A 27,126-nucleotide genomic window follows, 5' to 3' on the forward strand; every position below is an offset into this window, starting at 1 on the left:
TATTCCTCGTGTTACCTGGCAATTACCTGTGACTCATTCATATTGTCACCTAAATTAAAGCAATACTAGACTGCATCATCCTGACGGATCTCATATTTCTCCTTTTCAGATTGGAATACTAACAGTGCTGCTTCATATCACTTGCAGACTGAAACTAGATGTCAAAGGCTGTAACAAAAATGTTTGAAACATATCAAAAGCCAACCATCTTGTTTGCAGAGTTTGAGGCTGGTTCTTGGCAGAATCACATGCTCCTTTACACCATTGGGACCTCACGTGCGTTGCCCGCTGCTTAAGGTGTAGGACGGCTATGTAAATAGCAAGCTGACGTGAAGGAAAAAAGCCCATTGAAAAATGACAACTGACGTTGCTGGGAACCCTATCATTTTTCTTTGTGCTTTCTGAAACCTGATCTTTTTAGATTTATAGAGCAGACAGTGTCTCTTCCATTGTCATGTGCTGCGTAATGGTCTCCGGACGGTAGAGATTGTATGATAAGAACGGTGAAGAATCAGACCCCTTGAGTGCAGAAACGTACTGTGTTCACTGCCAACAGTGCTGAAGTCTGAAATTTCAGAAAGCTGTACCAGATGTCTTTACGTATACATCTTGTACTTCTTCGTACCGACTTGTGTTTCCTATCTCTTGAGATTTCACAGTGCTAGCCCAAGACTAGTGGACATGGTTTCCATTTAAATTGCCTGAAATATATGTGAGGGTTTCTGTTGGGGTCCGCCATGGTTTATACATATGTGAAATTAATAAAAATGTTTCTGTGGATCAAATTTCTTCAGACGTGGCACATTATCTACATGAAATTCTCAAATGCATCTCCACGGTAGTTAGTATGCCTATATGGAAAAATGCTTAGCTCCTGTTCTGTTGCTTTTTGAGACAGCCTGGGAGAAATGTATGGACATCAACTTCAAAACAAAAAATATAAAACCAAACCAACTAAACAAAAACCACCTGAACTCCGTTCCCGATTCTCTGATTTAGAGGAGGGAGAGCTGCCTCGTCTCTGTTTCCAGTCTCTCTGTGATCCTCCTAATACAGTTTTTCATACTGCTTGCAGACTGTGAGGCAAGAACTGTCTCTTCCTGTATTTGCACAGGACACAGTGGAACCCTGGGCTCAGCTGGGCCTCTGACTTGTACCAGAATGTCAACATAATTAGTACTAGCTTCAGACTGCAGAAGGATGTGGAGGATGAATTATTTGTTTATTTAAGAAAAGCCTAAAAAGCTTAGATGGCAAGATTTGCATGAATTATACATTACCTGAAAGTGGCTTTTTACATTTTCTGCTTTTTCCAAAGCAGGTGATGAAGCTATGCATGTAAGTATATTTGGTATGTGATCCCATTGCACAACAATGAAATAAGTCTTAGCTTCATCTTTAGGAAAATATTAAAATGGCCATACAGGTCAAGCTGAAGGTCTGATTAGCCCAGTATTTTGCATCTTTTGGTGACCCAATAGGACAGACTACTGATGAAGGAAAGCATAAGAAGGCGGCGATGCTCCTGCAGCCTGCCCTGCCAGACAGCAGTGGTCTGTGTAAGGGGCTTCTTGAACCAGAAGTTGTTTCTGCATAATTGTTTTTAATAGCTTGCGACTGAATTTTCTTCCATACATTTGTCTAATTGTTTTTTTCCCCAAAGTTTTAATATTTTTGGCTTCTTCAATGTCCTGTGGCATTAAACAAAAGGAAGAAGCGCCTGTTGTCTCTTTTAAACCCAGTGACTCATAATTCCACCTGGTACTCTATAGCTCTTGCATTGGCAGAAAGCATGAATGGTAGCTCTGTTCATCTTCCCTGTGCAATTCCAGGTTTTTAAGGACTGGTAGTATATTCTTCTCTCTCCACCCTGAATCATCTCTTTTACAGGTCTGGACTTTTTTTTTCTTCTTTGAAACAGAATCCATTGCTTATCTGTGGTCACCCTTGCTGCCTTTTCTGTTAACTGTTCTATGTCCTTTCAGAGACAAGTGAACAGAAGGGCTCCCAGTTCTGGGACACGAGTTTCCAAGACAATTACAAAGTGTTTTGCTCTTCCCTAATACTTTTGTGGCAATTCCTTGGGCTTTGTTTGCCTTAGAACTGCTGTGGAGCACAGAGGTGACACGCAGAGAGCTGCCAGCATGAGTGATTACTCTGAAGTCTTCCCTGAATGTTACTAGCTAATTTCAAGTCCATCGTTGTATATATAATTAGGGTTGATTCGGCATTGATTGTCATTGAATTTCATCTGCTATTTATTGCACAGTGTTGTGAGAACCTTGTATAACTCTTATTTTTGGTGCAATAGAGGTGGCATGATCTGCTGATCATGAGTTGTTTATTTTTAAATGGTCCACAGATAATTTTAATAATATATATCTATATATTTACTCCTTTTCCCAGTTAAATTAAGATTTGAGCATCTGTCTTGATTGAGAATCCCTTCAGTGTCAGCTTCCTTCCATGGGAAAAACTGACCATTTACTGCTACTTTTTTTTCCTATTTTAACCACTGTTGCATCAACTCAAAATGCCACATGAACGTTTGTTTATTTTGATAAATTAATGCTGCCCTACCTAGGGTGTGCTTATTTTAATTAAAAGTAGGTTATAATGTTGCAACTTACACTAAGTGGGAACAGATTTAAGTTCATTCACCGTAAGACTTTCCCCACCAGGGTTTGTACCAATTTAATGCAAATAGATTAGAATTTAAGTTGATATCATAGTTCATAAGAAACCTTTACAGAGATGAGCATATGTGGAGCTGACAGTAACATTTAATTCCAAAATGTGCAAAAAAAATCAATAAAATCTATTTTTAAATAAATTGGAGCCTTAAGGCAGCTGTTTAATATATAAAGTTACTGCTCTGAATTTATATTCTCTAGATTTGTCTGAGTCACTGAATTCAACTAAATATTTCAGCGTTTAATAAAACCCTATCGTATATTATTTGTTAAGGATCTTGGTAACAGCCATTTAGAGATCTCTTCCTCCTCATCAAATAATTAAGAGCAATGAAGTACAGCAGCCAGTTTGAAGTCAGGATAATGCTGGTCACTCTATGTTGTTATTTTAAAGGCAAAACAAAAAGTAGAGGCACAGATAATTAAAATCTTCATTTCTACCTGCTTATGGCCTCTGATTTAGTCAGTGAAGCACACTGAATCTAAAAAGGCTGGTGGGAGAAGTGCAAGGTCCTCAGAGAAATTAGAGAAGGAAATTGCAAAGTTAAGTTGGAAGCTACGGTGAGCTGAGGAGCTGTGAAGAAGATAAGGCTTTCCTCCTAAGTGGGTATTTAAAACCAGGGATCGTCACACACTTTGTGGAAGTGGCACACTCAGCTTCCCCCCCTCGGTCTGGCTCGGTGCGCGTTGTCTGCTGAGCAGGCCCCGGAGAAGCCCAGGGCCAAGGGCAGGGCCGAGCACCCAGAGTGCTTGTCCCATGAGGCTATCCACCTCCAGTCGAGATCCCAGTGAGGAATTTCTATTCCTGTGGGAAGGAAATATTTTTCAGTAGCTTGCATCTAGGCATGCCCACCTGAAAGGGCCTGCTGTGGGCCGGCAGTGGAACAGGTCTGAGCGCAGGCCTGGCTTCCACAAGAGTGGGAAGTTGCGGGATCGTGTGATTAAATTGTACTTGTCCCCCAAATGTTGTGATGTTGTGTAGCAATAAAGCTTATTTTGGGTTATAGTGTTTTTTTGTCTGGGATTTTTCATGTTTAGATACGAGAAGTTGCCTGCAGCATGGCAGAAGTATGAGAATCCCAAGGTGTAGGTAGAGCTGTTCTTATCAGTACAATCTTTTTTTTTTTTTATGTATCGTATGATCTTTTTGGATTGTTGTAAAGAGAAGATGGGGTTGAATATGGCAGAGAGATTGTAGCAGAAAAACAGAGGTGGGCTGAGGTTTATGATGGGATGGTCTACGAGGAGGCTCTAGTATTTTGCCTTCTGCTAGAGCTGTTTGTAAAGCCAGTGCTGCGGCCGCTCTTCCATTAGCCCAGTGAGACATCTGCAAAATATAATATTGATTAGACATAAAAGGGAGAGCATGGCCCATAGTCCTGTGGTTCTGGGTAGACGAATCCTGCCGTTCCTAGTGCTAATGGCTAAATTATGACCTCAGCCCTGTCAGCCCGAATCTGGCCCTGCTGGAATCAATAATGCAGTTGGAGCTGAGCTATATTTTGCCTTTCATCTCCATTAGGTCTGGGGGTTGACAGTAGAGAGTAGGAGCTGGCGGTTTGCCTCGGACTACAGAGATGGCCAAAAGTATGAAAGTACGATCTTGTTGTTAGCTCAAACAAATGTCTGCCACAGGCTGCTGAATCTTATCGCACTTGTTTTGCTTGCGAAATGCTGTTTGAACTGCTGTGATTACTCAGCCACTCTTATTTCCATTCATATTTTATCTATATCCTTCCTAAAGGAGGAGAGGAGTTATTTTATGCTTAATTAAGTGTAAATAAGTGATTGTCTGTTTTTGTTTGTTTGTTTGTTTTCTTCATTTGAGTTTCCTGGGCTTTTATTTGTTCGTTTACGTGCAGAGTTTTGGTCCGTCCTAGAAAACTGATCTATGGAGGGGCTGGCCTTTTTTAAGTAAGTGGAAGCTCGATCAAAGCACCAGTCAATAAACGCATGCAGTTCCTGGGTGCTAAGTAAACTAATGAAGTACTTTGTGTACCCTGCCAATAAAAGGTGAAATATGGTTCCTATTTTCCTAATATTACTCTTGGAGCTTTGCAGCTGGAACTAAATTGCCACTTTTCTTGTAAATTGAGTTGTAAAGTGCTTGTGCCAAAATGACAAGGAGTTGCTTGAGAAGTTGGATGAATGCAAGCCTTCCTTTGGCCAAATTACTGGGAGCCCAAGTTTAAGTGTATTGTGAGGGTGAAGAATGTGTCTGTTGTCGTACTCGCTGGGTAATGTGGCCTGTGTTGGCCATGAGCCACTGAACTCCAAAAGGGATTACATTTGTTTGAGATTTATACAGGAGCTGGAGTCTGCGGAGAGGTTGACTGAGAAGGTACAGCAGAAATTAGAGACCTCTTCACTGTTCTTTTCTGACACTTTTTAATCATTTTGTTTCTAGCAAAGAGATTTTGAATACTGAAGGTTGCAGTCTTAGAGAATCATGGAAGACAGCCACAGACTGTTTGAAAATAGCTGTGTGCTGGAAGAAGTAATATGGTATTAAATACAAAGCCCTTTTATCTCCTTACTGATTATCCCTGATAGTACTGAAATCAAAACAAAACAAAGAAATCCTACTTGTGCTCTCCTCAATTATTCCCAAATTGTTCACAATAAATATTTTTATTTTTGTTTCATATCAAGAAGCCCAGCAGATGATCCCCTCTTGCCCCTTTCTAGCATGTTTGTCTCTTTCAGTAAAAGCACTTCACTTGCATGAAGTTTTTGATCCTTGTTTTATGTAGCCTCTCACTTCTGTATAGTCAAGGGGCTGCACAAGAACGTTAGCTTTCATTTCTGCTACAGGAGTAGGAGTTGCCTGGCCCTTTGCTCGGAAACATGACTGCAGTGCACATTTAAATTATGTCCTTTGATAATTTCACAGTAATATTCCTTCTCATTTTAGCTTTGATGAAAAGTCTATATCGTTCTAGGGACGAGTGTTGCTGTATTTGGTGATTGAAATTTAGCAGTAATGCTCTAACATTTAGAAATGTACATTTCTGCTGTTGCAACTGCTGTGAGTTTTTTGGTAAAGTGAAAACTAATGGTTATGGCTTTCATAGTGGTTTTTTTTTTGCGTTAATAAAAGCCATTTCATATACATTCAGAATATTTCATATTTACAGTGTTGAGGCTTGTCTTGCTGCACAGTTCGTGGTAGGTCCTTTTGGTGGATGTGGGCTCTGTGCTCCCTGCGGTGTAGCAATCCTTTCAGCAGCTTTTGTGGAAGATGTTTCCTTTGTGCATTCCCTGGCTGGTGTGTGATAACAGTGGAATGCAGTTTTTTTTTTCCTTCATGAAATCACTGGGGGATTAGGTGCTTGGGATAAGGTTTAGAATGTACTTGCTTTTTGTCAAATGGCAAGGAGCTATCAATAGACTGAATTGCTGTGCACAGAAAAGAGGGTAGGAAGAGTGTTGTCACCACCTTTTTTTGTACATGGAAAATGAATATAATTATTGATCGTTTCAACTTTTATGTTGATTTTTCATATGCATCAAGGAGCTTAAGACTGACAAAGGTTAAATCTGTCCCATGTAAGATCTTGGACATAATCAGAGTTTGAAATAGCCGACTGCAGTACCTAGAGCTGACTGCCATGTGGTTGTGTTACCATGTGGTACTATTAGGAGGAAATGATGGAAACGCTATTTATTTTTTTTCTTCGTTTTTGTATCTAAGGTGACCAGAGTTGATATTCTCTAGGTTCCCTGGGCTGTTTGGGAAGAAGCCTAGCTGGTCGATGTCGATGCCTCTCTGAGGTAGCTTGGGTCAGGTAAAGCTGGGCTGGAGCCCAGTTTGCTGTCGGTGAAATGAGGCGGAGGCAGCATCATTGCACCTGGTTGTGGGGTACCCTTACTGTTTGGGCTTCAAGAGAGTAGGGGCTTGATTTCCCTCAGTGGCCAGTTCCCCATTCAACAGAGTAACTCATGCCCAATTATTATTACAGCACTAACGTGCTGGCAAATGTCTGGCACTTCATCATGGAAAATGCTTCATTTGTGGGAAGTATTTGTCGTTATAAGTCTTTTTCTTAGAACATTTTTAAGCCTTAAATTTAAACATTAGTGTGCCTCTGCAAGTCTTGTCTATCTAATTATTTCAAAAAGACGTGCATATGGTGATGTGGTGAAAAAATAAGCTGTACTATGCTATCTTCTCAGGCTAGTGTATGTGCTCTCGGTAACAGCAAGCCTGAGTCATAACTCTTTGGTAAAAGTCACACGGTTTGGGACACATGAGCACGGGGTTGAACAGAGTGCTAGAAGAGAATGGTTCCCTCTTGGGAGGCGTGTGAAGCGAATGGCATAGCAAATCTTTTTTTCTCATAGTGCTATAGAACATCGTATTGTTGAAATACATGTTTGGGCTTTTAAAGTTATTCTTAAGGCATTGCTTTCTCCTGACCTGTTTGTGGAACATTACTTTGTTTGAGCAGGTATTGGAAGGAGAAGGAAAGCTCTTTGTGTATTCTTCAGTTACTGTGATTGTGACTGGAGAACTCAGATTGAACAAAGAGAATGGGAATAATGTAGGCCATGATTTTAATACCCTGCTTCTTAATTTGTGTATATAGTTATCTGCTTGCTGAATGTGTTTCTAAAAGGTGTCATATTAAAGAAGATAACTTGTGCTATTTAAGTTAAGCAGAAGTCATAACTTGATTCAAAAGCTGTAAAACAAAAATTTTATATGAAAAAAATTTTGTTCATGTGGAAATATTACAGGGCTTAGTTTTATATTAATATTTTAAATGGCCTTCCATTGTGTTAATGCTGATTAATAAGTGAACAGGAAGTGTAAAAGGGTAATTAAAAGTCAAATTCGTTGTGTTCAAAAACTGTGTTACCGGCTTCGTAACAAAGGAATGTAACAGATGCTATTGCATGCAGACTTTTATCTTGATAGGTGATGCATCATTATCAACAACTGTTGATAAAGAGCATCTTAATCCCCTACGGACATGATGTTGTAGAGGGGAAGAAGCCCTTACTGGAACATGCTTATGTCCATGTGTGTGTTTAAAAAAATTAAAAGCTGTTATCTGAGTTATTAGGATTGTATTTTTTAGGAAAAGTGTATGCATCCGGGTGCATGAAGTAAAATCAGCACTGGAAAATATTACATAAAGTCAAGTCATCTTGGCAAGTCTGGTAAAGTTAAATGTCTCATTTAATTTCCCACACCGTCCCCAAGTCTTTCGTGTTTGCAAGTTATCAGGACCTTGGAAAGTTATCAGAAGTTTGTGTATTTTGTTACTTTTTTGTAGATGTTAAAGTATTTTCTATGGCTTCCTCTTCCTTTCAGATTCATAGGTGCGAGTCATCAAATAGTCTGAATCTCAATACAGTGTATATAAACAACGATCAGCAGCTAATTTTGTAAATCGAACCACGGTACATAACCTTGCATTTTCTCAAGGAAAGTCCGAAGCCTAGAAAATGTAAAATGTGTTTCAAAAGCTGACCTCATCTTGGTAGAGGAATTAACGTGTTGGTGTTGCCTTGTTGGCAGAAAATCACACAGTACATTTCTTAACTTTTAAGTTCTGGAATCTGTGACGCTTTCAGTTCTTTCTAGTGGCAGGTCCGTAATGAGCATGGGGTTACACAGCAAGGTAGAGGGATGGCCAAACACTGCTTTGGGAGAAATACAGCAGTTTGGGGAATTGGTATAGTCGGTTTTGATCATGTTCAGTTATTGGGGGGGGGGAGGGCGGAGATGAAGTGTATTTTATTTTAAAAACTTCTTTTTAAAAAGATGCTTTATAAAATTATTGCTTTTTATGAAGCATTGGTTCACTATTATGCTGAACTCCTCATGTCTCAGTTACGCATTTTTGCTTATATAAGGCATTTAAGAAAGCAATATATGACTTGGTTGCTGCCTATAAATTCAAATAAATCCTCAGCTGAACTATTTAGGGGCAATAGACACAGACTTCTGGGGGAAGTGGGACTTCATTACATTCCTGAATGCATTTAGATACATTCAAACCACGTTAAAAGTTTGGCTTAAATTGAAAAATGCTGGAGTCTCTCCGAGTCAGAGCTGCAATTAGGGCAAATAGACTGTGCAGGTATAGATGGAAATCCCTGCAGATTCAGATAAAAACCCAATTTTATAACCCCACATAGGGGCATGCTACCTTCCGGCCTTGCGTAGATGGCAAATGATGCCTGAAGGTGAGTTCGGCCACCCCAGAGCCACCTTCCTCCCCACGGGGCAGGCTTGAAGGCCGCCTGCGCTAGGCCGGACAGGCGCATGGAGGGGCCGTGGGCCTGATTTGGGGTGTGACTGTTGGGATTGGTAATGGGGTGATGGCTAGCTTGGCACTGGCGAGAGGGGAGCGAAGGGAATTGCCCAAATCATCGGTGGCTTTGCCCTGCTCTTCACTTGGCACCAGAGTGCACCTATGGCTACAGCAGTGAAGGAGGAGCAGGAGGTGGATGTTCCTCCTCCATAAAGGGGCAGGATGCCATAAAGCCACCTGTTACATCCCTATCTTTCCTCCTCTAATGTTTAGAGATATCAACATGATGCTATCTTCCCAGCTGAGGAGACTGAATCCTGCCCAGGCTTTATACAACACTATTTTTTTATTTTTTTTATTAATTCCCAGCCAATGGCTTGGGAAATGTCGTGATGGTTTGTTAAGGGGCTGTACAGGTATGGTCAGGGTCAGAGTGGACGGACTGTCTCTACACCCTGCCTTTGAAGAGTTTCTGCCCAGCTGTGTCTGCCTATTTGTCTGTTCGTTGCCAAATCTTGCTCCACTGAGGCTGACTGTGTGATTGGCGTGTCAGATTCACCCAGGAAAAAAAAAAATCAAGATTTTTCATCTTGACCTAAGGGGCTGACAGAGTCCGTAATCAAAGGAAATTGCTTCTGCCTTAGTGGAGAGGGAACTAAAAGCTTTTGGATCTGGCATCATCTCACAGCAAGGACTCTTTGGAAATTCTGTTTCAGCATCCCTTAATTGTGCCTTCAGACTTTCCTCCTGAAGTGCTTACCTGGAAGAGTTAAATTAATCACCAAGTCCCAGTGCTGTAGCTGTTTTCCTGTTGTTTTTCTTGTGCTGTGAGATGATTAGCTGACTGGACAAGCTTGGCATCTTGAAATCTTAAACTGTCTCTTGGCATTTTTTTATTGCTTTTAAATGTTGGTTAACATTTAGTACATAGTATTAAATATTACTATACCCTGGGTGTTCTAAAAATTGATAAACCCATTAAGAGAAACGCAGGGCAGGTGAGCTTTTAGATGATGGTTTCTCAGAAACATTAAGTATATTTTATACGTATTGGAGACTATATTTTCTTCACGTGGTAAAACTGACGGAGAGTGATTTGGTTGATGTACCAGTTTAAATGAAAGTCTTTGCTAATAATACATCTTCAGGTAAGTTTAAGTTAAAAATGTTTTCAGATTTGACTTAAGATTAATCAGCACAAAAGGCAAACCTCCACTCCCAACGTTGATGTACAAGAAATGCGCATCTTCCCTTCTTTCCATAATCAAGAGATTACAGAGAGCAGCAGTTGGAAATACAATTCCAAAATTTCCATGTCATGTATATCTATTTGTTCATTTTGTTCCAGTCTGTCACACTAAACCTCTCTGCAACAAGTAGTAAATTAGTTGGCTCTGTTAAATATTATTTCTTCCTAAAAATACTGAATAGGCTTCTTACATAGTTAAATGTGAACATTAAGAACTTAGCCATTAAATATTTACCCACTACTAAGAGCATTGTACTAACATCTTTGTTTAAAAAATAAATGTATTGTTTTTCATCTCAAGCTTTTGCTTTTTTTAAGAGATGAGCTGAATATCCAATTAACTTCAGTGATGTGAAGTTAATATCTTGTTTGTTAGTAGTGAAATATTTTTGGAAGGTTCTACTTCCAGCAGATTGCATTAATATACAGTACAATTATCTTATTTACTAATAGTTACAGAAGGGCTGAATTCTATACATAGCCTTGAGTAATTAAGGAATCAAAGGCATGTGCAACTGTTGTATTCTTTCAGAGAAAGCGCACAAAATTTATACCTGTTTCTATAGGTCTTTTCATCACAGGTCACAGTCAGTCTGTGATCCCAGTAATGCAAATAATCTCCTTCAGCTTTGCCTAAGTCAGAGTAGTTTTTGAGATCTACCCATTCCTGCATTGCTCATTTTGTGACACTTGAGTTGACCCAGAATCTGAACATCTGCCTGAAAAACCCCGGTGTGGAAGGAGGGACTTCAGTAATGCAGTCAGCATGAATCCGGTCCTGAGGTTCGTTCGTGCACATCATCTTCCTGATGCTTTTCAGTGCAGGTCCGTGCGCTGAAGGTCCATGTAAGGCAGCAGTCATTATTCTTCTGTTCATAATTGAACGTGGAGCTTTTCAGAGACTGAGAACACAGCTGAGTCTACACAGCCCCCTGTAGCAAGGGGCATGGTAAGGTGAGAGAGCTACCTCCCTCTCCCTTCCCAGCAATCTCCCAAAACGCTGGGGGAAACGTGCTCCAAGAAAGGAGTTCTTTCAGCAGAATATTGTACTAATACAACTTTTATTTATGTAGCGTGGGAAGTCCAGTTCTAGTGCTTGTGCCTTGAAGATGCAAGTTAGTCAATTGTAAAGACTTTTAGGCTTCTTGGATGGGATTTTTGAGTTAATAAACACCAGTATATTTTCTGTGTTCTCCATAAGTGCATAGACGCACATTTATGCAGACAATTGAAGCTACGTAGTATGTGAACTGTTCTATTTATCCTACCCAGAGATGGTCCTTTCCTGCCTAGTCTTTTTTTTCCTAACACAGTTCAGCAGTGAGCCCTAAGCATTGATCAGATACAGCAAATAGGAATCAATTATGTTTTATGAGGTTAAATGGACCATAATGAAAAGTCTGTTGATATAGCACTTATTTGTTATAATTAATCTACCTAAAAATGAATGATACTGATATAAAATAACGTTAGCAATATCGGTGTGACCTGAATACTAAACTCCTTTTGAGGTCATACCATTGTATCTGCTTACCTCGGGCCGGGGAGGTAGTTGTGTAGTGTGTGCACACGGTCTAACTAGGATTTTTGCATATCTCTGGCTGTTCACTAGAAATCTCTCCAGGAACTGCTCTTCTTTTTTTTCTTTTTGGCAAGGGTTTTATGAATTGTGCAACATCTTCTGTTCACAAAATAATATGCAAAAAAGCTCATCAGGAAATTTGTTAAATAATTTAAATGCTCTGGTAAGTAAGAGATACTCATTCTGTAACAGTTCCAACGCTTTGAATCTATTTCCCTTTTTTTGTCCAACACCCCCAAGTTACTTTAAGGTTCCAAGTTTCTTGCACAGCTGTAGCTTAGCTTTGAAATACATTGAGGCCTTCTCTCTTTTGCTCTCTTCAATCAGATTTAGAGGTGATAGGAACATTTGGAAATAAGACGCACATTTGCCAGCCTCCAGGTTTTTCCTGACCTTAAGTCACGCTAGAGGCCACCTGGAACTGTGCACTTAGCAGAAGAGCAAACTAATGTGATTTCAAACGCTGCAGAAATGCAAACCAAGCATAGCTATAATGATAATAATGCGAAGTGTAACAGTAATATTGTATTACACTAAGCCTTTGACCCAATGGCATATAAATCTTATATATTTGTATATGAATGTTCTTCGAGAGGTTTCCTTCAATATTGGAAAGCAACATATGCAGGGGAGGAATGTGAAGATGTTTTCATCTTAAGTGAGGAGAAACATTAACTGCAGAATGTCATGCTGCTTCTACCTACCTCCCAGACAATGATTGTATTCAAGTGTTGATGCCATTGAACTGCCAAGAAAATAAATATTCACTCTTATTTTCTTAAAAACAGTATTTTTCCGTAGGGCAAATTGATACTTTTTAGATCTTTCTTCTAGTTTTTAATTAAACTTTAATTACAGATTCTCATTCTAGAGTTTGCCGTCTTTCAGAATTAGTTTGTACTTATGTAAAATTTATGCTTACACTTTAATAAGTTAAAAACAATTGCCCTTTAATTTCAGATTACAGATTTTTGTCCTTGTGATTGACCAGCGTGTACTAAAAGCCAGTGAGATTTGAAGACACTTGGATGTTTGTCTTTTTAGAAAGGCACATAAAACAAAGATGACTATTTTTACTCCTTTGTTCATATTCTTAATGTTAAATCAAGACTAGAAGCTCTAAAGACAAGCATTCGCTCTTTTTCTGTTTAAGAAATCAGCATAGACCTGTGAAGGTCTGAATCTTTACGGAAGTTGGCAGAGAACATATATTCAGAATTACTTCTGCAAATATAGAGCACAATGGAGATTCTTAAACAAAATGCATAAAGACAGGGGAGTCCCACATTGATCTGATTTTTCTTGAAATTATGTTTAGCTAAGCTCTCAGTCACTTTATCATTTATTCAATAAATACCATTATTTTTAGCATTGGTTTTTCAGTTATTCTGCCTTTCTGTGCTGTTACAGTTTCTCTTTAATCTAGGTGAGATCTTTCTCAGTGTCAACAGGATCACCTTGACAAAAGGTCAAGCCCATTTGGTCCCCACCGGTCTGTAATAAAAGGGCTCCTTGGAAACTCAGGGCGTAAATGCATGGGGGAAACCCAGGTACCAAGTGGCTACAAGCCAGCTGCTCTCTGGTTTTATTATGTACAGCCCTTAGAGTACCCACAAGGCGTGTTTAGGGAGCAGTGAAGGAGCACCTGTTTGCTTTACACTTGGTCTCTGAAAAGATTGCAAGCACTGGCACCTGATGTTTTCCAAGTTTGTACCATCACTTACCTTTGGTTGGCTTTTTGTGTGTCCCTGCCTGAGATACACTTTGGGTGGACTCCTGCTCTGACCTTTTGCTAACTCTTCTCTTTCCTTTCGTGCCTTGTTGCCTAAAGCAAGTCTTGGATTCTGCCATAGCTAATTTGGGCACATATTGCAGAGTAGTTGCCCACTTGAAGCACTGTTCCTGCTTTGCCAAATGCTATTTCTGATGCCTGGTGGACACACTTCTTTTGGAGCCATATATGTATATATATGTAAAACCCTTGTAGCATACAGAGAAGAGGTCCGCATGGAAGGACACAGTGCAGCTTCTAACCAGCAGCTTTGCGTTATCTGCTGGATGTATTGTTGGAATTGAAGTGTTGTGTGGAGCAGTGACCTAACTGCACGGCGGATGTTTTTATTTAAAGATGCGACTCTTCTCCTAGTCTGATGATAAGCAGGCTCTTACAAGGTAGCTTATTCATATAGTGTAATAAGTAAATCTTGTTAGCCTGAGTTTTATCCAGATGCATAATTATTGAATTTGGTGATTTCCTCTTGTTCCTTTTTCCCCTGTTCTCTTCATGGGCTGCAATAATGTTCCCTGCGTTCAGGGCAGAGCTGCAAGATAGTGAACAGATGTAGTCCCTTTCTGCATAATTCAGAGCTGCAGAAGTCTGTAGGGAGAATTCAGGACTCTAGTCCTGAAATGGGCCATGCCCTGTGAGCTTTTAATGACACGGAAGATAGTGCTTTTAGTTAGTTATTTATTTTTTGCAGTGTGGAGGTGTCTAGTCCTTACAGCTGGGTTCACGATGCCTCGTTGCCACCATCATATGAACCTGGGCACAGAGCGCAGCCGTGGCTCCTGTCCGGCAGCAGGGCCTCCACCTCGATACAGGAGAAGCAGGCCTTGTGCTTCCCTTCCACTCAGGCTGCAGCCCCTTTCAAACCTCAATCTTTGGCTTCTTTTTCTTTTTTCTTTTTTAAGCTTTAAGTAAAAAGCAGCCTGGGTAGCAATGAAATTTTATTGAAAGCATTAGCTTTCCCTGCATTACAGCAGTGCAAAATAACTACCAAGAAGATCAGACCAGGCAGCCAGGCCATGATTCTCAATTGCAATGTATGGCTTTTCATCTTCAATTTAAAAAGCTAGAATGATCCATTAAAATGTATATTTTAATTTTATCAAGAGTGCTAGTCACAATTAAAGAGCCACTGAAGGTCAGTAGTAAAAGCCTGAGGAGGGTGGGAGCCGACACCTGAGAACGTCAAGATTATAGCTTCCTGCAGTAAAACCGTGGACATGTAAAATGAATGTAAATAAAAACTTATTCTTGGCGGACCTCTTTCAAGCTAGCATGCTCAATTCCTCCCTGGGGAGCTCATTATCTCTTGAGTGTGCTCTTCTTTACATGGGTTTCTTTTTGACATTGGGGATGCATCTCGGGCTGTTCGCAGCTGCCTTGCAGTGCTCAGCCAGCGTGTGAAGGGCTGTGCGTACGGTGTGCTGTACAAAATTTTGGCAGTCTCTTCCTACTCCCGCTAATCTGATAGGAACCTGTGGCAGTGACAGTCTTTAGGAGGTGGTGAAGAGCGAGCTCCCAGCTGGGAGCTTTAATAACCATTGCCAGGAGCATCCCGGCGGAGGGAAGATAGATGGATTTTGTTTGTTTATATCTTTATTTCTTTGGGAAGGGCAAGCAGTGAAAGCCATTTTAATCTCATCATTTCATCCTTTAATTTTCCCCCAGCATTTAAAGCAAGCAAACAGAAATGAGTAAAAGATGGCTGGCTGCCCTCAGGGGTGTTGTGGTAACGTCCCTCTTTGGGCTACTGCAGCTACGGAGGAGCTTTGTTTGGGAAGATAATTGGTATTTTCAATTGTGGTTACATCTACAGCAGAGAGGACCGACCTGTAATATCTGTTCAGTCCCTGTGCTGTCCCACACAGCTTGCTCCTTGGAGAAGAGGCTTTTGTGTGATAAACAGCAATAATATTGATCTGCAGATAATCTACCCCCATAAAGGCACCAGTAGCAGTGTGTCATCTGCATTTCTTTTAAAAGACAAAACAATGATGTTGAACGAGCACACACACAAAAGGAGAGGCTGCCTTTGCTCGCTTTTTGTTGCCCTCAGCATTTCCAAAGAGCAAGAGCATTTCCTGATGATCGGTTTGAGAACCTGGAGAACAGAGCTGAAACCCTGATTAATGCACAAGATTTTCAAGCCTCTCCAGTGCTTTCAGTGTGAAAGGAATTGGCATTTGCAAGAGAAAGAATCATTGTTTAAATAGCAATGTGAAATCTCTTATTTATCTTATCATTTTTCACTGCCTTCATGATTAAGTTGAATGCACGAAGCTTTCAGTCTTCGTTTTGTGGTGTACCGTGAGCTTTATATTGAAAACGAGCAGCTGAGGCATTCCTTCCTTTTAAAATTTTGCTGATGGAAGAAGTGGTCTTAATTCTGTAATCCTATGATTGTTTTTAGGTAAAAGGAAATTAATTTTCCAGCAAGAAAGCTGAACCTACTGGGAACCCATTAGAAAGTGCATAGGACAACACCGCTGCTATTTTGATTTAGCGTTATATACCCTAACATCTGCATCTAAGGGAACAATAGAGCAAATCTTACGCAATGACATTGTACTGCAGCCAATTCTGTTTGCATTTACTGCCCCTAGCTGAATAGCAAAAAAATAATTGCAGCCAATTCCTGAATTAATGTTCCTGTGCCTCTGTGGATTAGAAAATATGTGAGAAAATAAAATACAGTAAACTGCTCATCTACTGGTGTTAATTCTAATAAATCCAGAAGCCAAGAAGCAAAGTCAAGTTAGGGCAGAATTTTTTAATAAATACTTCTGTTCGCTGGATCAGATGATGTATTCATATTAGATGGTGATTTAACTATGTACCATCACACTGACAACTAGGCATGATACTGGAGAGAAGGTATTAAATTCAATCATTTTTATATCAGTGGGGACAGATAACTTGTATCCAAGGGTTCTTGTAGAGCTGAGGAGTTGATTTCCACTGAGGATGAGTGCTGCTAAATTCTCTTGAAGGAGATGCATACACAGATGAGAAGCAAGGTGCACGACCCCTCTCTCCTGTCCTGAGGCTCCTGTCCCTCCTGCTCCACGGGACTGGCAGCCGGGAGTTTCAGGTTCAGAGCCGAGGTTACCAGAAGTTAGGAGCAAGGCTCCCAACCTCATAAGCGCCTACATTGTTGTTTGAGCCTGGACCTTAACTGCAACTGAATTGCCTCAAGCCTGGGGTGTTCTGGACTGCCTCTTGGGGTGGTCATGAAGGAGGCTGATAGTGTTGTTTTAAAAGCTGGGAGCATTGTTCACAGATTACTTTTTTCTTTGTCCCCTGTTTTGGGAATCATTGACATAATCTGAATTTTCAAATCAGAAGGGAATCCTCTTGTTCCTTTTTTCTTCCTTGCTAACAGAACAACAGAGTTTTAATGAACATTACAGCAAAACTGTATGTTGAGTATCACTTTACACACAATGATGAAAAGTACTTCTTTTCTGAACTGTGCCTTACGTGCAGGACTGAGAGGTAACACAGGAGTCCTTCGTTTGCATTTGCAATTCATGATGCCGTAATTACACCCGGATAAAACCTAAAGCTTTAAATACCTCTCTCTTCCTGCCCCTTAAATCCTTGCAAGTAAGTGTGACGTTCTCACTCTGATGACCAAGATACAGACTCAGTTGGTTAAATATTTTAAAGCTTGTGGTTAGATCAATGTTTCACAGCTCTGCATAGCATACATAGGACATCTCGGGTACTTAGTCCCTTTGAAAGCCAGCAGTGAGGGTGATACGGACTGTAAGGGGGTGTTCAGAAGAATCATCTTCTAATCAGGTGCACTGGCTGACAGTGGTTACGTTCTAGGTCAAAGCATTAGTTAATGCTTAGTGGGCACACTGCAGCTGTGGAAACAATACAAATTTGGTCAGTGGAGACAAGCCAAGTAAGACTTGCATCTCCTTATTATGCTTCAGGAACTGTAGCTTTCAACAAGCCTCCTGCCCTGCAGTGGCTCAGATCATTGCACTGCTATGTCATGCTGAATAATTCGCAGCATTTAGCACTTAAATTGGCTCATTGCAGACAATCCAATTAGAATAAAGTCTATTATCGTTTTGGAACCTTGGGATGAAATAGAATGTTTAAGCGATGAGCGTGCCGTACAGCCGCCCGTGCTTCCTGTAGCTTCCCCCTGGCCTTGCAGGTTTCTGGCGCCGTGCTGCAGCGGTTCCTGGTGTGGACGGAGGCAGCTCCTGCTCAGCCTTTGGTTACGAGCTGCTGCTTCATCCCGAGATGTACGGCAAACCCGTAGTCTCAAGAGAGAGCCGAGGTGCTTCATCTTTTTGTCTGCTCACACGTAAAACTCGCTAAGCATTTCTCTTTTTGTCAAGACAGACAAAAGAGCTGGAGCTGTGGCGTGAGCTCTGAGACCAAGTCTCTGCGAGCTTTGGTTGGGCTTTGCTGGCTTTGGCCAGGCTGGGCTGCGTCACGTCCCGGGCTCTGGAAGCCACACGCCGTGCTGTGAATTGTGCTGTTGACCTTTTGCTCAGACTCTGAAGTTGACAAGGGCCAGGTTTAAAAGAGGTTCACTAAGGTATGTAGGGAAATTCATTAACTGCCAGAGTGACTGAAGCAATTAAATCCCATGGACTTGTTGGAAACAGCACCTGAGCTACAGAGATGCACATGAAATCCCAGCTGAAGATTTGTCTCTAGGATTACTAGACTGAGATTACTGGGCCTTTGGTTACTCTGTGCTTTAGGACGTGGTTTTTTTGGTCGTATTTATTGGTGGCAAATGGAGTATCAGTAGTTCTTACCCCTACTCCCCCAGCTTGTTCCCAGCCACGTGCAGTTTTTGTGCTCTCATGCCAGTTTTTGAGCTATGCGCTGATTTGGGAACTGTACCAGGTTAAAAATAACTCTTTTCTTCCCCAAACCGTCCGCCGATGACGTAGCTAATGCAGATATTTTTGCTTTTATTCAGTAGGAAAAGTGTAATAAAGATAAATGAAAAAAGAAGCGTGGTATGAGTGAGTGTCCATGTTGAAGTGTTGTATATAAGCTAAAATACTGATGAGAGAATAATACATGAATATTGCATTATAATATTAATGTTGATTCCTAATGCTCAGATAAGTCTCTTGGCGCTCAGGATGCTTTAGCAACAGAAGATAAGGACCAAATCCATTAGCTGTGGTGAGATTTTGATCTGCTTACCTTTGGATTTCATGAAGTCAGGCACTTGCATCCTGAGCAGCCGTTGCGCTGGGTTGAATACCGCCGCGCAGAGCAGGCAGGGAGCAGTGACATGAGCAGCTCGTAATAAACAGAGAAGGGAGCTGAGCAGCGAGAGCATTTTTCAAGCAGGGAGATCAGATGTGTATTCCATGTATCATTCATCTTGTTGAAAGGTTTTTCTTTACGTGCGTTAGATCTGTGTATCTAAACATACATGCATGTAATAACATTTTCTCAGCCCTGAAAAATGTAGACTGAGATGGATTTTTGTGGTGCTTAGTGTTTAAGTATTTGCAGTATTCCTCAGTGACATCAAAGCAATTGTCCGCAGAATAGCAGTAAGCACGTTAATCTCCCTATCCAAGATGTAGGTATTTCATGCATGGTGTTTGGCATGCAATAGCTGCATATTACTAGAATCCCTTTGATAATAAAATCCTTTTTCTATTAAAAATAAAAAATAAAAAGCCCAGGGCTAAGTATTTACTGCATGGCATTTGTACACCATCATGTATTTAAAAGTAGTGTTTTAATACACTAATAAAAAAGATGTCAACTTTACATGTTGGAGTAACCCCGAACCTTGTAGATTAAGCAGCTCAAGATTTGTGACTTTTTGGACAAATTCATTTTGCTGCAGAAGTTGGACTGCTTTTCATGCCCAGTCTCATGGTATATGTGGTACCTGAGATTAAATGCTTTAGCTTTTAAACCCTAAACACCTAAGTGTCAAACATGTCTGCTTATTCTCTGTTGGCTCATCTGTTGCAAAGGAGGATTCCATTGCACGCAAGAGCTTTTTTGTTCGGTGGGAAGAGTTCAAAACAGAATTGCCGTAGAGTCACGGCTTCCCAGTGCGCCTGAGCCAGCTGCAGTGCCTGCCACCCCTGCAAGGTGGCGTGCTGCAAGGTCAGTTTCTCTGACTGCCTGGTAGCATCTTCAGGGAAGAATTGAGAGGAAAACAACCAATTAAAAAAAAAAATCAGGCCCCTGTGGGATCAGTCCTGCCAGCAGCCAGGGTGGTGGAGAGGGAGGCAGGTACGTGGGATGGGAGCGTCCAGCCCTGTCAGCAGCAGCCCCAGGCTCAGCCCTACGCGTGGGTCTCACCCTTGGGTACCACGATGTCTTGGGGTTTTGTTGTGGCCAGCATTTTGTCACTGCAGAGTTGAAAGAAAGGGGAGTTTTTATGGCGTAAACTCCACATTTGTGTTTGGGTCAGAACAGTGCTTTTAGAGGAGTGGGTAGCAGCAAGGAATGGCATTTCCATAGTACGGCCGTTTCTTCACTATTTACCTGCAGCACGCTTCTGGGAAACGAAGGAAAATGGTTGTCAGATTGCATGGGCGCTGGGTTGAACAGGAGCTCAGCACCTGCTGCTTTCTTCCCTGCTTATCAGTGTGCTGGACAAGAAGAGCCTGTTGGATGTGAGATTATTTCAGATATATATATATATGTGTGTATGTACGTGCACAAGTCTTCTGCTGAGGTGGTATGGTTGGTTACTTTCAGTACACCTGTTGGTGAGCACTGTCAAAAACACTGTGTGTCTGCTGGGTATTCACGGCTGTAAAATGCAGGGAAGAAGTGAAGTTTATGTTGATTAAAAAGCCTCTCTGTTTATTCAGTGGTGATTAGCTTCAGAGCAGTGGCTGGTTTTTGTTTTTAATTTGTACGTTCAGAGTTTCTCATAGAATAGCCAATTAAAGAAAACATACATAACGAACGCTTCCTTTTAAATGTCCTAAAAATAGAGTTTTAGATTGGAAGTGTTATCTCAACTTTAACTACACAGTAGCATAAGCTATAATAATGTGGTAATAGCTGGAGTTGACACAGCAGGTAATGAATCTTCAGCTGGATATGAACTTTATTATCAAATGTATGGTTTCAGCTTGAGTATGTCTCTTGTTGTCACAAGAGTAACATTTGCATAATTAAATAAATGATCCTAAAACTGTCTGCTCCTGTGTGGCTGTGAAATACAGCGCTTCTTTCTGTCAGTGCTCAGGCTCATACTCATGGATTATTGGAAAATGCATCACAGAAAATTAACATCAAACCTTTGGTCTTTATGAAATAAACAGTAAGCAGACGACTTACAGAACCAACAGCCTGGGTTTTGTTTCTTGTCTCCCTTAATTGAGCTTATCACCAAGTTTTCATTGAAGAGAAGAATTGAAAAGGGTGTTTGAGGGTCTCTTTGCAATGGCTAAAAGAAAAAAAATCGTGGTAAGGGAGGCTGAAGGCGTTAGGTGTTCTTGAAAGCTGGGGGGAGATAAGCTTGTGTTCCTGGGCTTTGTTTACTTTCGGTATTTCATGAAGCAGATTACGCTAAGACTCGTTGCAGCACATTAACATCAAAAGGCATTTCAAGGGTGTAGCTTCCACTTTCTTCCTCTGCGTGCTGTTTGTTTGTTTTCCCATCCTCTGCCTGTTGTTGCTGATGGCTGCCTTTCTGTATTTTTAATTGAAAATTGCAGTGCAACCCCTGCACTGGTGTGTTCCTGGTGCCTTGGCCTGTGCTCCTTAGGCCTTCAGCGCAGGTGGCAAACCTGCGGTCCTTTTGGTTCAGGAAGGCACAAGTTCAATCCCTGATTTCAGCCAAAGCAACACTGGAAGCAAAATAGCATCATAACATCGCTTATTTGTTCAGCTTCCCTTCATTGGAAGGGTGGCTGTGGGCAGCTGCAGCGAGGTATTCGCCCAGGGCCTTCACCTTCGGTGTGCGTTTCTCGCTCTGCAGGCCCTTGGGGGTCTCACAGCCGGTGGAGAGAGCTGAGCTCGCTAGCTTTAATTGCTAATGAAGCTGGCAAAGCACAGGGCGTGGTGACTAAAAGCAGGCCTATTACTAAACTGGAAGAGAATGTATGACCCAGAACACGCTTGGAATATAATAAAAGACTTTTTCACTCAGAGACCTTCCTAAGGAAGGAGACTGGGATCACATTTTGTACCTCGATGCGAGATATGGATGAATGGATTCATGCTGAATTTCATGAGTTTTCTTAATGGCTAGAAACAGCCATTCAGGGCCCTAAAAAGAGGAAAAGAACTGGCCAGCAAAGGGATGTCAGTGGCATTGATATTCTCCTCCTGTCCTCATCCAGCACCCACCAAAGCCCAGGGAGAAGTTGAGCAGGCTGTGTCGGGGCTGGTGTCACTTGTGAGTTGTTACTCTGGCATTGACGCTTCCCTGGGAGAAATAAAAAGAGAAGGCAGCATTGCTAAAATGCCATATATGTTTCCAAGCAGTGCGTTTCCTTAAACGTATCAACTCTACCATGATATTTTCCAGACATAATAGAATGTCATAGTTCTACCAAAAATCTGTGATTGATTGCCACTATAATGAAAGCCAGTGTACATTGATGTACACATTTTAAACTATTTTTGCCTTTATGCTTTTCTTGTTTAACCTGACATTTCTGATTACTGTATCTAGGTACCTAAATATGTCAAATGTTTATAGTGCATAAAGAACTTTTTTTTTAAATAGCACAAATCCCATTTAAACCTGGAATTTCTCAAAGATTTTTCTCCATTGTTGGGCATGTTCTGTTCAAAAAAAAGTAAGAAATAGTGCTGTGTGGCTTTTGAAAGGAGGACTGATTTATAACAGTAGTCCAATCCTCTTTTTAATCCATTGGCTGAATTCAGTTTGTTCATCCTAAATTTATTTCCCAAGACATGGAGCAAACATTTAGTTGAAAAGTGAGTAGCTTATTCCATTTCCATATGTTTTTAATTGTCCAGTTCCTCTGAGAAAAGACCATTAACTGAACCAAATTGCAGTTTGGATGTGAATTTTTCAGCATGGATCCCTGCCCAAAAGGTGATAAATTAGATGCTAAACTGTCTTTGATAGTGACCTGAGAGATTAACACAAAACTATTTTGAAAACAGAAGGAAAGATTTGTTAGCCAGTCAGCGACTGTCAGTTTTGGGCGTCATAAATTCCTTCAGTACTCGCCTTATGTGAAGCGAATGATGAGAAATGGGAGAATTTCAAGCAAAGTTAACCCTTTGGCATCCCCATAAAACTTAGCATTAAACTTAAGCAGCAGTTATTGGAATCGTAAGGAAGCCATAAAGCTTCTCTAGCCTGCTGTTTGCTGTTTAGCTTTTTGGTAGCTGTGGTTGGAGCGGGAGCACATGGGGGGCTGGTGGGAATCCGTAAGAGTGCAAGAGCTCCCGTCCTGCGGGGGCTTCAGGTTTCAGATAAAGCAATAACAGAATACAATGGAACAATTAAATCTCAGGTCCTCTGTGGGGCTTGGTTCTTGCGTTCTGATTTTATGCATCAACACAAGTACAGAGAGTTTGCTTTTCTTCCACCATTTTTAACAGCCCTCGAGTTAAATGAGAAGCATTTGGAGTGTTTTGTGCAGCTGCGCTGGATACATTAAATGCACAGACATGCTGGCTGTATTGACCTGAAAAAGGAGAAGATATGCATTCCTGTAATTTCAGCTGCTTTGTGGTCATTAGGCAAATGTCATCGTTTTTATGCTTGCATCTGCCATTTGACGGTGACCTTTGGTGAACGCTGCCGGTACCTCTCAGCCGGTTAACGCGTGCTGCCATGGAGCGCAGCACTTCGCTGCCGCATGGCCCCATCACAGCTCCTTTCCCTGTCGCTCATGGGCAGGCTAGCTGTGTCTAGCGCGGGGCCTCCTCATTTCCACTTCTGCTAAATATGCTTTGGAAGATGCTTGCTTAAAAGGAGCTGGATCTTCCAGGATGAACCTGGGAAGAAGCCTGTTTTGAAGGACACTTGTTCTCCACTGTTAAACATTTTTCCCTTTAGCGAAATGTCTCCGCCTTCAAGGGATTTGAAGAGAGCCTGGGCATGACATCGGAGTGGATAATCTTTGCAGCTGCCTTTTTCAGCAAACCTCCGGGGAGAGGGGGGTAGAAGCAAGCGTCTGGGAAGCCAGAAGACAGGATATTTCTTCAGACAAGTTGAGAAATAATCAGGGGCTATGGGAGGCTTCTCGGGATGAGAATGAGAAGGAACAGATGGATTCTGGAGATTACCCAGCGGGATTTAGTGACCACGTCAACGTGGAGGGTGGGGGGGAGGTTATTCAGTTTTACGAAGTGCTCCGTTGCTTTTATTTAAGGCAACCCTAAAACCAGTGACAAGGCTGGTGCTGGGTGATACTTGGGTGCTACCGATGGTTTATGAGGTTTTGACTAGGTCAGTCTCAAATAACTGTGAAAGCAGTAAAGAAAGGGAAGCTGCTGGCAAGGAAATAGTACCTCTTTAAAACCAACCAACCAACCCACCACACAACAACGACAACTCTCCACTTGAAATGATCACGAGGCAGTTGGGAACTTGCATTTGCTGAATTAAAAACAGAAGATATTTCTTTTTTTTATTGGGAGATTGTTGGGATTCAAGGCCATTTGTCTTGCAGCTTTTTTTCGGAGTCCCCTTTGTCTGGGCTTACCTCGTTAAAATCACTCTTTTTGTATTTCAGTGTCACGGTCAGGTGTGAGAGCAGCAGGTCTGGAGCAGTGCCCCTCACCACGGGTTACCTTATGTCCCGTGCCACCTTATCTGCTAAAGCAAAGGAAGGAGATCACAGCTTTCAGATTCCTGAATAGGGCAAAATTTTAATACTTTTATGCATGAGGCACTATTTTTGCATTGACACGGTTTTGTTCTTTTTTTTACTTGAAAGAAATAGCTAAATTGAGTTGGGCGTATAAACTTGCTTCTGCAACAGAAGGACCATAAAAAAGAAAAAGAACCAACTAGCCAGATTATTTCTGGCCTCCCAAAAAGAATTGAAAATGCTGAATTTTAAGATAGATTTTTTTGGGAAATATGTTTTAGCTGCAATATAGAGCCATATCTATCAAACATTGAACAGAACTATTTTTAGGCTGTCAGCAAAGACATGAAGGACATGGGAAGACACATTTATCCTCTGCTTGCTTCCTGATGACCCTATTCAATATAGTGGGATTCCTACATTTTTTCCTACCTATTTTTAGACGTGTTTTTTTTCGTTTGTTTCTTGTTGCTTGGCAAAGGCACTTGAATGAAGAAAATCTCTGCAGAAAAATGATTATAATTACATAGAAGCAAGTGCCTACGGGGTGATGCTAGGAAATGACTTGAAATGCTTGCAAAATAGTTTGAATTGATTGGCTGGATTGGTAAGTTACTCTAAAAGCAAAATGAAGAGCAAATGTAAATAAAATAGGAAAGAGTATTCTCAAAAGGCAGGTAGCATTGATGTCCATTCTGCTCAAAATGGGCTGTAAAAGGCTTGTGGCTCTTTGTATAAATCATGCTCCCTTCAGCTTTGAGAAAGCTTTCAGTGGAGCTTTTGAATCTTAAGCAGGCAAAGCAGTCATATCAGATGTAGACTTTCCTTTTTTTCTTCCTTCTCCATAGGGCAAATAACACTAACCAGATGTAGTAGCACAGGCTGAGCAGACAGCTGTAATCCCCACTGGCTGTGTCACCACTGTTGATCTTTTTTATTGCATGGCTCATTCTTGTATTTTTCGCAGTTCTTAACGACCCATCTTCTCTGTTGCTGAATGTCATTTTTAATCTACAGGAGCCTCCTTTTGGGTTGTCCGCATATATTTCTGCTTTCAGCTTAGGTGAGAATGCCACATAATAGATGCAACTCATGAGCGTTGTGAATTACAGCTCCTCTTGAGACTACAGCTGGATTTATGCTGGATGTGTTTATCAGGTTGACTTTTGCAGTAGGATCAGACAAAATTTTGTGCAGTTGTGATATGGGAACAATGAAACGTTTAGATTTGTTACTTAAATCCCATCTTGCCTCTAGACACTCTTGCTTTGCAAGCCTCCAGTTGCAGTTGGATTTTATTTATTTATTTTTAATTTCAGCACATGGCATTTTTTGTGTAGAATTGATTTGGAGCAGGTCTCTTTGGTCATATGGCTGACAACTATGTGTGGGATCACTTTTTGTGGCTGCAGTGGCTTTGAGTGAGTGTTCCTCTTCCCAACTTCCTTGTGTGTTTATTAGCAGTTCCTGAACCCATTGCAATTGCCTATTAAACACTATTCTTCATCTTTACAAACTGCTGGTGCTGCTAAGAAGCTTTCAGGCAATGTAATGAAAGAAAAAGGATTCCTCTGTTTTAACTTTGAGGATGAACAGATTCTTTGCAACAAGTACTTAATGATAACCTGGAGGACAACACCAATTTGTTCCTACTTGCTATCCCATATTGGTTTCCTGTTCAAATCAAGATTAATTTTGATGCCGTGTCTATTACTGTGTTCTGTTTCCTTCCTCGGCAGTTGAGTTCATATTATCTGTGTCCTTACATTAACCGTTAGGTTCTTATATTGTAGAGTTGACTGGATTTTATGGTGGATTTGGAAACAGTTATGAGTTTCACTGGAAATGTTGCCAGAATTCCTACTTCACAGATATTGAGCAGAGATGTGAGCACCGTGAGTGATGGACAGATTGTGGAAACTTTGATTTGGGCTGCAGTGCCTGGGACAAACTAAAACTCTGGCTTCAGTATTGGTTTATGATTTTATTATGCTTTTGTAATTGAAATGTGATTTCCACCTGAGATATTGAAATGCCTTGATTTTGAAAAATGTTGAAATCAACAGATTCTACCTGGGGGGGGGGGGGGGGGGGAAGGGGGAGCTTTATTCCGCTCCAACCTCTCCCTTCCTGCTTCCCAGTTGAGATACCTGCCAGATCCCTCTCGGACTGTGGGCACGGAGCCCCCGGCAGCAGTGCAGGAGGCAGCTGGCTGCAGCTGTACGGGGCCTGGCCTGGCCGCGGTGTGGAGACCAGCCCAGCGTCCCCTTTGTCTCCTGGGATGAGGCACGGTACTGCTGCTGATCTGTCACGGTCTTCGTAGTTCTGGGGCTGGCTGGCAAGACCGCAGCTGTGGCCAAGAGCTGTCGGGATGGAGGAGATCCACGGGAGGCCCCTCTCTGGTCCGAGGGGAGGGGGTCTGCTCGCTCAGGCAGCCTTAGCTCGGAATCGGCTTCCCCTGGTGCCTTGTCAGCTGGTATCTGCTGCCATTCGGGGGCTGTGGCAGACTCATCCATCACCTGTGCTTTTTCTCACTGAGGTGATTGCAGAGATTGTGATAAACTTAATCCAGGGTGGGAAGTCTATTTTGCCTGACATTAGTCAATAAGCCATACGTATTCGTGTACAGAGGCCTACAGGCTACAGGGGATGATGCATTAACAAATCCCCAAGTAGGTGGCTAGCCTTAACACTAGCGCGTACTTCTTAAACGCCTGGGGAATGCAGCCCCAGACCTCTTCAGTGTGGTCAGCTTCTGCCTTCTTCTGTATGGCC

The 27,126-nt window shown here is 41.5% G+C and overlaps 1 protein-coding gene and 1 long non-coding RNA gene across 4 annotated transcripts in view; both read left to right on the forward strand.

The window, feature by feature from the left end:
• Positions 1–25,355, forward strand: part of LOC310879984 — a 28,138-nt gene extending 2,783 nt beyond the window's left edge. Inside the window, exon 3 of the long non-coding RNA XR_014571300.1 lies at positions 110–25,355. This is a non-coding gene — a long non-coding RNA (uncharacterized lncRNA). The remainder of the gene's footprint in view (positions 1–109) is intronic.
• PTPRG (protein tyrosine phosphatase receptor type G) overlaps positions 1–27,126 on the forward strand; it is a 407,047-nt gene that overhangs the window by 161,885 nt on the left and 218,036 nt on the right. The gene's annotated exons all lie outside the window — the stretch shown is intronic.

The sequence above is a fragment of the Anser anser genome (genome assembly GCF_964211835.1).
Source record: "Anser anser genome assembly, chromosome: 12".
NCBI classification, from domain to species: Eukaryota; Metazoa; Chordata; class Aves; order Anseriformes; family Anatidae; genus Anser; species Anser anser.